At 38.9% G+C, this 12,803-nt stretch overlaps 1 protein-coding gene and 1 long non-coding RNA gene across 6 annotated transcripts in view; one reads left to right on the forward strand and one right to left on the reverse strand.

The window, feature by feature from the left end:
- Positions 1–12,803, reverse strand: part of E(Pc) (Enhancer of Polycomb) — a 79,079-nt gene that overhangs the window by 65,390 nt on the left and 886 nt on the right. The window lies entirely within an intron of this gene.
- Positions 1–12,803, forward strand: part of LOC138404331 (uncharacterized) — a 265,328-nt gene that overhangs the window by 48,933 nt on the left and 203,592 nt on the right. The gene's annotated exons all lie outside the window — the stretch shown is intronic.

The raw sequence follows: 12,803 nt of genomic DNA on the forward strand, positions 1-12,803 counted from the left end.
ACAGACAGACAGACAGACAACAAAGTGATCCTATAAGGGTTCCGTTTTTCCTTTGGAGGTACGGAACCCTAAAAAAATTAAAATGTGTTCATGAACAAATATTAGTATTTCCAATTTTCAAAGTTAGATTGGTATACCAAGTGGGGTATCATAATAATGAAAGGGCTTCACCTGTACATTCTAAAACCGATTTTTATTAATTTTTATGCATCTATAATGCATTTCTCGTGCAAAATGTCGAAAAAATACGACTGTAATACGGAACTCTCGGTGCGCGAGCCTGACTCGCACTTGACCGGTTTTTTATGTAATTAAATATCAGTCGCTTTAGTGGTGAAGGAAAACATCGAAAGGCTGAGAGTTCTCAAAGGTGTGTGAAGTCTGCCAATCCGCAATTGTCCTGCATGGTAGATGGCCAAAACCCTTCTCACTCTGAGAGGTGACCCGTACTCTGTAGTGAGCCAGCGATGGGTTGATTATGATAATATACCTATCTACTAATTTAAATTCACATAAAATTGCATAACGTAGGAAGTTTTTTGAATATATTGTAATTCATAATACAGGATGTTGTTTTCGGAGCGGTCAGAGAGGAAAATTTATACAAATGGCGCAAGGCACACTGACAGAGCTGAGACGCAGCGTTTTTCTTGATAACAATTCAAACTAAGCTTTGTTTACTTTGGCATAACGACGACGCGACGCGCGGCAAGCCCTGGTGCGCACTAGTGATGTAATGAACATTCGTATTCGCATTCGTATTTATATCTTGAAATTCGCAAAATACGGTCTTGGAATGTAGTAATAAAATGACGTGATTTTTTGTATAGCGGCAGTTTATGGGGCTAGAATTCAAAATTAAAATGAATAATTTAAAAAAATCGTGAGTCTTATTTAATTTTTCTATAATTAATTATTAACGTCACGCTGCTGTACGGAAAGGGAAAAAATGACGTCACAATGCGTAAACGACAAATTTATTACTTTTTATCCCGGAAAATAAAAGAGTTCCCACGGGATTTTTAAAAATCCTAATTCCACGCAGTCGCGGGCATCAGCTAGTGAACTAATAATTAGTATTTTCACTTTTCTAAGTAAGATAACTACATCAAGTGGGGTATCATATGAAAGGTCTTCACCTGTGCATTCTAAAACAGATTTTTATTTATTTTCCCTTACGTATATCCATCCACTCCGGGATTCCCGGCCGTTGACGCATCCGCCTATACATAAAACCGGCCAAGTGCGAGTCAGGCTCGCGCATCGAGGGTTCCATAGTAGTCGTATTTTTTCGACATTTTGCACGATAAATTAAAAACTATGATTCATAAAAATAAATAAAAATCTGTTATAGAATCCACAGGTGAAGCCCTTTCATATGATACCCCACTTGATATAGTTATCTTAATTTGATAATTGAAAATACTAATTATTATTAGGTCATGACCACAATTTTTTTTTGTGTGATGTGACCACAAATTCACGGTTTTCAGATTTTTCCCCAAATGTATATAGCTATAAGATCTACCTACCTGCCAAATTTCATGATTCTAGGTCAACGGGAAGTACCCTGTAGGTTTCTTGACAGACAGACAGACAACAAAGTGATCCTATAAATAAGGGTTCCGTTTTTCCTTTTGAGGTACGGAACCCTAATAACGTTTGAAGTTTGAACCACTCGTAAACACGGGTTTTTGCCGTTTTAAAAAGCTTTTTGCGGCTTTTGACAGTTGGCACTTTCGTTTCTTTTTAGGGTTCCGTACCTCAAAAGGAAAAACGGAACCCTTATAGGATCACTTAGTTGTCTGTCTGTCCGTCTGTCTGTCAAGAAACCTACAGGGTACTTCCCGTTGACCTAGAATCATGAAATTTGGCAGGTAGGTAGATCTTATAGCTGACATTTGGGGAAATAATCTGAAAACCGTGAATTTAGGGTTAGATCACACAAAAAAAATTAAATTGTGGTCATGACGTAATAATTCGTATTTTCAACTTTCGAAGTGAGTGACTATATCAAGTGGGGTATCATATGAAAGGTCTTCACCTGTACATTCTAAAACAGATTTTTATTTATTTTTATGCATCATAGTTTTTGAATTATCGTGCAAAATGTCGAAAAAATACGACTGTAGTACGGAACCCTCATTGCGCGAGCCTGACTCGCACTTGGTCGGTTTTTTAAATAGTTTGGGGCTTGGGTTGAAACGCTCGAAATAAATAGTGTTTTCTCACTTTTGAACAAACCTGAAAAAATTCCCCGCACGATGTTTCCCGTACAATTTTGTATGGAAATTGTATTTGTGTTTTCGCGATGCGTGCCGATTCATACAATTTACATATGTCACAGAATTCTGCGGGAAAATCACGCTTGAAAAATCACGGCCTTACTTACCCTAATAAATACGCATGGCTAAGGTTTAGAATACTCTTAACGATATGTGTTTCCTACCAATTACAACCCGGGTATCTTTAAAACAAAAGTGAATAGGCATCCACTCCCACCTTAGGCCATATTATCATCACTTTCCATCAGGTGTGATTTTGGTCAAGCGTTTGTCTATAATGAATTTTAAAAATACCTGATTTATTTTAGTGCCCTCACCTTACCTGCTGTCTGGTTACGCTACCAAATAGACACCAGGTAAGGTACTCTTCATAGAGTTGTATTACATTTTGTTGGTAGCGCAACCAGCCTACTGATTTACTAACTCTAAACTAGTTTAGAGATTTTGTGTAGCAGAATTAGCAAGCATTTATACATCCCAGCCGGGTTGGAAATGCAGCGTAGATTTTTTTTAAATTTTGCTGTGATAGCCTAGTGGTTAGGACATCCGCCTCTTAATCGGAGGTAAGGGGTTCGATCCCGGGCACGCACCTCTAACTTTTCGGAGTTACGTGCGTTTTATAAATATCTGTGGTTTTAAGTAATTAAATATCACTCGCTTTAACGGTGAAGAAAAACATCGTGAGAAAACCTGCGTGCTTGAGAGTTCTCCATAATGTTCTCAAAAGTGTGTGAATTCTGCCAATCCGCACTTGGCCAGCGTGGTAGACTATGGCAAAATCCCTTCTCACTCGGAGAGGAGACCCGCGCACTGTAGTGAGCCGGCGATGAGTTGATCATACTGATGCTTGTAATGTGGCCAACTCCATTGGCCAACTGTTGTACACAATTTCTCGTCAACATGATCAACCCTACCACGCGGGTCAAGTGCCGATTGGCATCCGCACTTGGCCAGCAGCGTGGTAGACTACGGCCAAAACTTTTCTCACTCTGAGAGGAGACCCGTGCTCTGTAGTGAGCCAGCGATGTGTTGATCGTGATCGTGATGATGCACAATGTACGCATTTAGATTGTTGTGAAGTTATCTCTCAGCTCTCTACATCGAAACTAATCTGTACGCATGACGTCATCCGTTCAAGCCAGCTGATTTTATTAGAACAGGAAAAGAGATAAGCTCTCTATGTGTACAATCATCTGTACAAATTACGCCACCCACTGCGTACGTCTGGCGCTAGAGTTTATAGCAGCTGTCTTATATTAATACTAGCTGAGCCACCCCGGCTTCGCTCTCGGGTGGAATTTAGAAAATCGATTTGGGGGTTGAATTTTCAAAAATTCTGGAACACGTATTTCTTCATTTGTGACCAAAACCCCAAATACAAATTTTCATGCAAATAACTTGAAAAATGACGGACTTTCATCCCCTATTTAGGGATGGAATTTTGAAAAATCCTTTCTTAGTGGATACCATCGATATAAATCAAGATATGCCCAAGCGAACAAAATATTTCACGGTTTTGGAACCAAATAAATCAGCGCCACCTCTTAGATACTAATGAACGACCCGTTTGAAATCCAGACGTCACTGAGGTTGCATTGGTGCTAAGTAAAGTAAACATTTTAGGACCAATGAATCGGTGCCATTTTGCTTGTTCCATGGCCCTGTCCTTACGGATTCCATGGGATTTTTAAAAACCAAAATCCACGCGGACGAAGTCGCGGGCTTCATCTGGTAAAATATATAAATGCGCGCGATCAAAGTCTGGCACACGCTAGTTAACTAAATAATCGCCTCTTTATGGCTATTATAAAGATAGAAAGTCCCCAACAGTAAAGATAATAGCATTGTACTGTCGCCATAAAAAGTGAATGAGTCACGAGTCACCACTGGCGCAGTCACGTGGCCAGTGGCGTGGTGCCACAGAGTGCTTTACTACAGGCTACAGGTTCCGTTTTTCCTTTTGAGGTACGGAACCCTAAAAATCATGATTTTTATTTATTTTTAATTTTTTACCACGAACGTCACGCTGTACGGAAGGTGAATAATGACGTCACAAATCCGTAAACGACAATTTTTTTCCAATTTTATAAAAATAGAGTAATTTCTGCTCGAAAATATTACATTGAAAGATATTGTGTCGTTTACGCATTGTGACGCCATTATTCGCTTTCACAAGAGATTACTTAAAATTATAATGAAAACTATTTTAACAGAATAGATTTAGAATAAATGTATTATACCTACAATAATAAAATTACAACACTGTGTATGATAGCGTGTGTGTGTGTGTGTGGCAGAAAGATGCAGCAGAAAAATTCCGCGCCAGTTTTTCCGCACGCTGAATTCCGCAAGATTTGTCGCTAGCCGTAAAACGTGAATGAGTCAGCACTCGACGCAGTCAACACGCGGTCACGTGGCGAGTGGCGTGGTCGGTGGTCGCGTGGTGCCAGTGAGTGCCACAGACTAATGAATGGCGCGAAGTACAAATCCGTGTGTATCGTTTATCGGTATTCTATTAATACCCCAACTTTACATAAGGGAAGCGTCCACTTGAGGAGTGATAATGACGGTTTGATATGCCCGCAGTACCGGCACAGTGAACTAAAGCGGGAGAGCCTTTAAAGAGCCTCAATAGCTCAACGGGTAAAGGAGTGGACTGAAAACCGAAAGGTCGACGGTTCACATACCCCGTCCGTTGCCGTACCTACTCCTAGCACAAGCTTGACGCTTAGTTGGAGAGGACAGGGGAATATTAGTCATTTAACATGGCTAATAGTTTTTTTTTTAAACTCGGTTTGATCCTGAATCGACGAATTATGTCGAATATTAGAGACGTGAAATCATAAAAAATAAGGCTACTTTAGGGCTACCTGCGTCAAATGGACTGACATAATATTTTTTTGGTAGTTTTTAGGGTTCCGTACCTCAAAAGGAAAAACGGAACCCTTATAGGATCACTTTGTTGTCTGCCTGTCTGTCAAGAAACCTACAGGGTACTTCCCGTTGACCTAGAATCATGAAATTTGGCAGGTAGGTAGATCTTATAGCTGAAATTTGGGGAAAAATCTGAAAACCGTGAATTTAGGGTTAGATCACACACAAAAAAATTAAATTGTGTTCATGAACTAATAATCAGTATTTTCAACTTTCGAAGTGAGTGACTATATCAAGTGGGGTATCATATGAAAGGTCTTCACCTGTACATTCTAAAACAGATTTTTATTTATTTTTATGCATCATAGTTTTTAAATTATCGTGCAAAATGTCGAAAAAATACGACTGTAGTACGGAACCCTCATTGCGCAAGCCTGACTCGCACTTGGCCGGTTTTTTTACTCCGTCTACGACTATAGTACATACTTACTAGTTTACCTTTAAGTCAGTTAACAAAAATATAGATTGTACTTATTAGGTCATCAGCTCAAAGTCTCTGTTTATTTAACATCTAAGCAGTATTGGTCCGAACGAAATTCCGTAGTAAGTACTTACCTAATGCTTTGTTTAAATAATTTTATGATAACTATATACAAGGTCATTTAGGAAATTTTATAAGCGAAAATATACTTTACAATAATGCTTCAGAGTTCAAAATCAGTTGTATGCGTGCATGTTTCGGCGATTATATTGTATATATGTATGTATTTCCATTTTTAAAATGTCACATAATTCGAGAAAGGGTTGACTTTATAGTGTAATCTAAATATATAAAAGGAAAAGATGACTGACTGACTGACTGATCTATCAACGCACACCTCAAACTACTGGACGGATCGGGCTCTATTATGACGTAGGCATCCACTAAGAAAGGATTTTTGAAAATTCAACCCCTAAGGGGTAAATAGGGGTTTGAAATTTGTGTAGTCCACGCGGACAAAGTCGCGAGCATAAGCTAGTATATAATATTTATTGCGTACTAAAGGAACCTAAGTACCTAATATTTATTTTATTTGATACTAGCGACCCGCCCCGGCTTCGCATGGGTGCAACGTAGATACTAATGTGGTGTCGGAATGCCTCGGAAACTCTCAAATGAGAGGATTTTTTTCCGATCTAATTCACATTATTTCAATTTCTCTAGGGATCTCTAATTTTTTGTGAATTAAACTTTAGCTATAAACCTTCCTCTTGAATCACTCTATCTATTGGTGAAAACCGCATTAAAATCCGTTGCGTAGTTTAAAAGATCTACGCATTCATACATACATACATAATACATAGAGACGCGGGAAGCGACTTTATTTTATACTATGTAGAGAAGAAGGTAATAGGTAGTGGTAATAAGACGTGATGAATGATGATGCAGTCCAAGATGGAAGCGGGCAACCTGGAGAATGTCATTACTCATCACCATATAAAGCCTATTAACAGTCCACAGCTGGACTGAAGGCCACTCCCAACGGGAGGATTTGCCCGGGAGGAAAGTGTATGGCAGTTTTTAGGGTTCCGTACCTCAAAAGGAAAAACGGAACCTTTCTAGGATCACTTTGTTGTCTGTCAAGAAACCTACAGGGTACTTCCCCTTGACGTAGAATCATGATATTTGGCAGGTAGGTAGGTCTTACATAAGGGAAAAATCTGAAAACCGTGAATTTGTGGTCACATCACACAAATTGTGGTCATAAACTAATAATTAATGTTTTCAATTTTCAAAGTAAGATAACTATATCAAGTGGGGGTATCTTATGAAATGGCTTCACCTGTGTATTCGAAAACAGATTTTTATTTATTTTTATGCATCAAAGTTTTCGATTTATCGTGCAAAATGTCGAAAAAATACGACTGTCCTACGGAACCCTCGGTGCGCGAGCCTGACTCGCACTTGGTCGGCTTTTAGGGTTCCGTACCTCAAAAGGAAAAATGGAACCCTTATAGGATCATTTTTTTGTCTGTCTGTCTGTCAAGAAACCTGTAGGGTACTTTCCCTAGACGTAGAATCATGAAGTTTGGCACGTAGGTAGGTCTTACATAAGGGGAAAATCTGAAAACCGTGAATTTGTGGTCACATCACACAAATTGTGGTCATAAACTAATAATATTCAAAGTAAGATAACTATATATCAAGTGGGGTATCATATGAAAGGTCTTCATCTGGGCATTCGAAAACAGATTTTTATTTATTTTTATGAATTTTGTTATATAAACTGTAAACGTCTCAACGCCCGCCCTCTTCCTTTTCAGATACAAAGAAAATTTTACAAACATTTTTAAAAGCACCCGAAAAACCATTAAAGAACATCCGTAAATAGACAGGCCCAGACAACTTGGTTAGGGGAAAAGTAGATCCTCTCTTCTATGGGGAGAAGTTGTACATAGACAACAACCTTACGCAATGTAGAATGTACCTACCAGACCAATGGGTCCTAAAAAATATATATGGAAATGACATCGAACATCAAGAATTTGTGTATTTATAGTTTCTCTCGTTTCTCGTTCATCGTCGGCGGTCGGACCACTGCCTAATACCCCACCCCCCACCGTGATGCCTCAACGTACTACCAAAGAGATCAATAAATGTACCTACTACGCAAGTTCCAGATATATATTTAACTAGTTTATGCTCGAGACTTCGTCCGCGTGAACTACACAAATTTCAAACCCCTATTTCGCCCCCTTAAGGGTTGAATTTTCAAAAATCCTTTCTTAGTGGATGCCTACGTCATAATAGCTACCTGCCTGCTAAATTTCAGCCCGATTCGTCCAGTAGTTTGAGCTGTGCGTTGATAGATCAGTCATTCAGTCAGTCAGTCAGTCATCTTTTCCTTTTATATATTTAGATTAACCTAAGGCCACGTACACCAGACGAGAGCGCTAAGTCTTCTCCTAGACGTGTTGCTCTATGGGTTAGGGGGGTTTCGAACACAATGTAATTTTGACTCTTCCTGTATGCACAGGTACGGAACCCTTTCCCTTTTGACGGCGCTGTTTTGTAAATTGCTTAATATTGATATTAGGTACACCCCTGTACAAGGGTTGACCCTTGTACAGGGGTGTCCGTGTAAAGTAAGGGTATATGAACGCTCCGGATACCCGCACAGCCCCCTCGCTAACCCGATGCGGGCGAGCGCGGGTGACGTGCGCGTGTGCGGGGCGTCTCATACCTCGATTGCCAACTCAACCTGCTGCGAACAATGAAAGTAAGGTTGAGATCTACAGAGCGCAATTTGACTTTGCTTAGACTCAAGATTGAGTTAAAACGAGGCAGATTTATGTGAAAGATATAGCTCTGTCTCGTTTTATCTCTGTTTTAAGTCTAAGCAAAGTCAGAGTGCGCCCTAAGATTCCAATTGCAATCTCATCAGATATAGAAACTGGCCACCATGAAATAGTAAGGCACAGCGCACACCTGTAGGGTAGAGTACAGGCGAGGCGCAATGCAAACCATATGCCTGAAAGTTTCCATAATGTTCTCAAAGGTGCAGTCTGCCAATCCAATGGGTAGTGTGGTAAATTATGACTAAACCATTCTCATTCTGAGCGGAGACCCCGTGCGCCATATTGAGCCGGCGCGGCGGTCGGTTAATAATATTTTTTTATTTGTACCAAAAACATCTAAATATATAAAAGGAAAAGTTGACTGACTGACTGATCTATTAACGCACAGCTTCATCTTCTTCTTCTCGAGTCAACGCACAGCTCAAACTACTGGACGGATTGGGCAAATAGTTATTATGACGTAGGCATCTGCTAAGAAAGGATTTTTGAAAATTCCACCCCTAGGGGGGTGAAATCGGGGTTTGAAATTTGTAGTCCACGCGGACGAAGTCGCAAGCATAAGCTTGTTAGTCATAATTAACAAGGCTAATATACTTTTGTTTAAAAGGGCACTTGGCTAGGTGTGGTAAATTATAGCCAAACCATTCTGATTCTGAATGGAGACCCATGCTCAATATTGAGGCGGTGAGGGGTTAATGATGATGGTGAGGCAGGCAGTTAGTTCGTCTGAGTAAACACCAAAGAGTGTATAAAGCGCCCCATATACGGTACGACTGATCTTTACGATCCGTCGTTTCAAACCACAAACCGATCGAAACGACGAATCGATAGTGTATGTCAAGATCGATAGTTATTTATTTAATCGAAGACGATATCGGCAATCGCGACAAAAACCCATGCAATCATGAATATCGTTACTATGAATCGACAGTGTATGGCTGGCTCTTTGCGATCAACGATTCCATTTTTGTCACGCGAATACTGATCTCGTCTTAAGAGCCATTTCTTAACCCACACTTCTCTAGGTTTACTTCTTTCTTCTGTGCCCAATCAAAGTTACTGCCTCATAAGTAAGGAAAAGAAGTTCATTTTCCATTTTATAAGGCACATATTTATTTTTTTATAATTTGTATGATAGTGTTATTACCTTGTAAATATGTATATCAAAAATCGCGCAACCGGCAGGAATCGAACCTGCATCTTCTGGGTTCGCGCCCCATGCTTTGACCACTCGGCCACGGTTTCGCTTACTGTGACGAAATTAGTGATATTGAAGACATATTGAATTATTTGAGTGTTTTTATCGTTCCGTTTCGAACAAGTAAATATCCATCGTAACGACCAATCGTTTCGAGTATGAACGGCATTTTTGAAGCGATGGATAGTCACGATTTTCTTAAGGCTGATCGAAGCGACGAATCGTACCGTATATGGGGCCCTTTAAAGAAGGCGAGTACTGAGTAGGTATGAATATGATATACCCTACACGATATCTTTGTGGTTGCTGGAGACTTGGGAGCCCAGTAACCCGAGATACCACTGCAATATCATCTGTGTGCAGAGTATGAGATTTCACGTCGCACCAACGTTGATAGGATTCGAGATTAAAACACTTTAGTGTTAAAGTAAATTGGACCGTAACTACCTTGTTTTAAAGCTCTAACTCATCCATAAATGTACAGCCGGCACTTCAAGCGAAAACCTTGCAAAACGAACATTTATGACTGTAAATCAATGACTTTTAGGTCCATTTTACTTTGACGTTATTGTTCCTCTATGCTCGCGTTCTACTGACGTTGATGTAATGTACTAAGCACTCTGAACACGATCCTCGCTCACAAGTTCCCAGCTCGGAAAGAATTCAGAGTAAATCTGAGTAGACTTTATTGGAGAAATTTTTAATATCTATAGTATGCGACAGGTCGAGATGCCAATCGGGGAGGCAACGCCCCGCACACCCGCACAGCCCCCGCACTAACCCGGAGCGGTCGAGCGCAGGTGACGTGCGGGTATGCGGGGCGTTCCCCCGCCTGTCATCTCAAACTGTCGCGGACTATAGTTATCCTAGTTTTAGCGGTTATATTATAGCCTAATAGTTAATACATAGTCCTCCTATTTTGGGGGAAAGGATAATCCGGAAGGAAATGTCCGGTGTTTTCAGCAATTAAATACTCGACTAAACTTACATGTTTCTCTTACATTATGTTGTTACGACTTATCCGTCTTAATTTCTAAAATCCGCACGCCTAATTCTAAGATCGATAGAGCGCACTATGCTCAAACTTATATGTACTTAAAACTGATGGTAGTGATGGTAGGGGAACCCAAACGCGGATTTTGGAATTTTCTCGAGCGCATAAGTTGGCAAGGTAAGTTAATTAGATGCAGAAAAGTGTGCATTTCAATAATCTGACAATTTAAGTGTGACATAAGGAAATGGGAGTCACAAAGTTCACAACAACACACAAGTTGCACAAGCACACACAGCTCAAACTACTGAAATTTGGTATGCCGATAGCTATATGACGTAGACATCCGTTAAGAAAGGCTTTTTGAAAATTCAACCCCTAAGGGGGTAAAATAGGGTTTCGAAAGTCACGGCCATAAGCTAGTTAATATTATAAACCTGATAGAAATGGATGTTTGTAACACTGTCATACCACAATGACTGAACCAATTTGACTGAAATTTGAAACGGACAGAGCTTATGTCACAGAATACTTTTTATCTTGGAACATCAAATAGTTCCCATGGATCTTGAGCCTCATCTTGTAATAAATAACTATTGTTTAAGCAAAAAGAATGTTTGGAATAAATCAAACATTATACTTATTTCATCATCATGATTAACCCATCGCTGGCTCACTACAGAGCACGGGTCTCCTCTCAGAGTGAGAAGGGTTTTGGCCATAGTCTGTATAAAGTATTTAACAGATGTGACTAGGTACTTTGGGAACTTATAAATTCTGAATCGCCTGGTAATAATAATAATAAGAAAATTAAGGAACAAGAATTTGCTAGCTACCGTTTTAGATTTAGCCTTCTTATCAAAGCTTAAAACTGTTTATAGGTTTCTCTTCCTTCTTTATTCTTAATTGTGTATTCTATATTCTTTATTCTATAATCATGTGCTAGGAGTAGGTATGACAATTATAGTGCAATGGGTGGGGTTTTAACCGCCAACCCTTCTGATTTCAGTCCACTCCTTTAACTGGTGAGCTATTGAGGCTTATTATTATGTTTGCAGATTGATTTTATGGAATGCAAAGTTTGAATATGTGGTTTGTAGGTTTTAGTGACTAATATTAATAAATAATAATAGTATATAAGCTAGTACTTAATTATATCCTCATTTATTTCCCTCATTTTATAAATAACTTATGGAAAATGCTACAGTAACTATACAGTTACACATATTTGTACCTAAATATTTTTTCTATATTATGTAAGTAAAAGAGTTATGTGCGTTTTAAGTAATTAAATGTCACTTGCTTTAACGGTAAAGGAAAACATCGTGAGGAAACCTGCATGCCTGAGAGTTCTCCATAATGTTCTCAAAGGTGTGTGAAGTCTTCCAATCCTACTACTTATAGAATTTTATATTTCAGGGTATGGCTGTTTTTGTTTATTATTCAGTAATGAAAATAATGTGGCTAATTCCATTGTACACAATCTCTAAACTAAACTAAAATGATACGTCTAAATCTATAGCTATCCCTTTCACAATGTTGCTTGCAGAAAAGGATAGACTAAATTTAGACCTGTTAATTTAGTTTAGGTTTAGAAATTGTGTACAAGAGAATTGGCCCCAATATTGAACTACAATTTAAGTAATTTCAAAATAAAACATGTTAGTTATTAAATAGGAAATTTATTAGCAGAAATAGTTTTAAAGAAATCACTTAATTGTCTCATTGCAACTGGGGTAGTGATAGCAATAAATAGCTTCTTTGCAATAAAAAAAAACTAAAGAAAATTCGCATATTCAAATAATATAAAAAACGCCAAAATAAAAAGAGTTAATAAATCAATACATACAGAAATCTATCTCATCTTAGCTTATCAGTGTCTCGAGTAAACATTATTATCGTTAATTAATAATAAATAGTACAAATTCGTCAATCACCGCGTACCGGCAAATGTATGTTTGTAAACAAATAACATATGATCCAATAGCCGGCGAAAGTCGGCTATTTTTTTCCAAATTCCATATGAAATCCGGCGGCGAATGCTGAAAAAACAGCGCCGTACGTCGCGTATCCTTCGAGGAAACAGCGTTTGAGTGAACCATGGGGCCTATAAAGC

Source organism: Maniola hyperantus, chromosome 27, assembly GCF_902806685.2.
Source record: "Maniola hyperantus chromosome 27, iAphHyp1.2, whole genome shotgun sequence".
Classification (NCBI taxonomy): domain Eukaryota; kingdom Metazoa; phylum Arthropoda; class Insecta; order Lepidoptera; family Nymphalidae; genus Maniola; species Maniola hyperantus.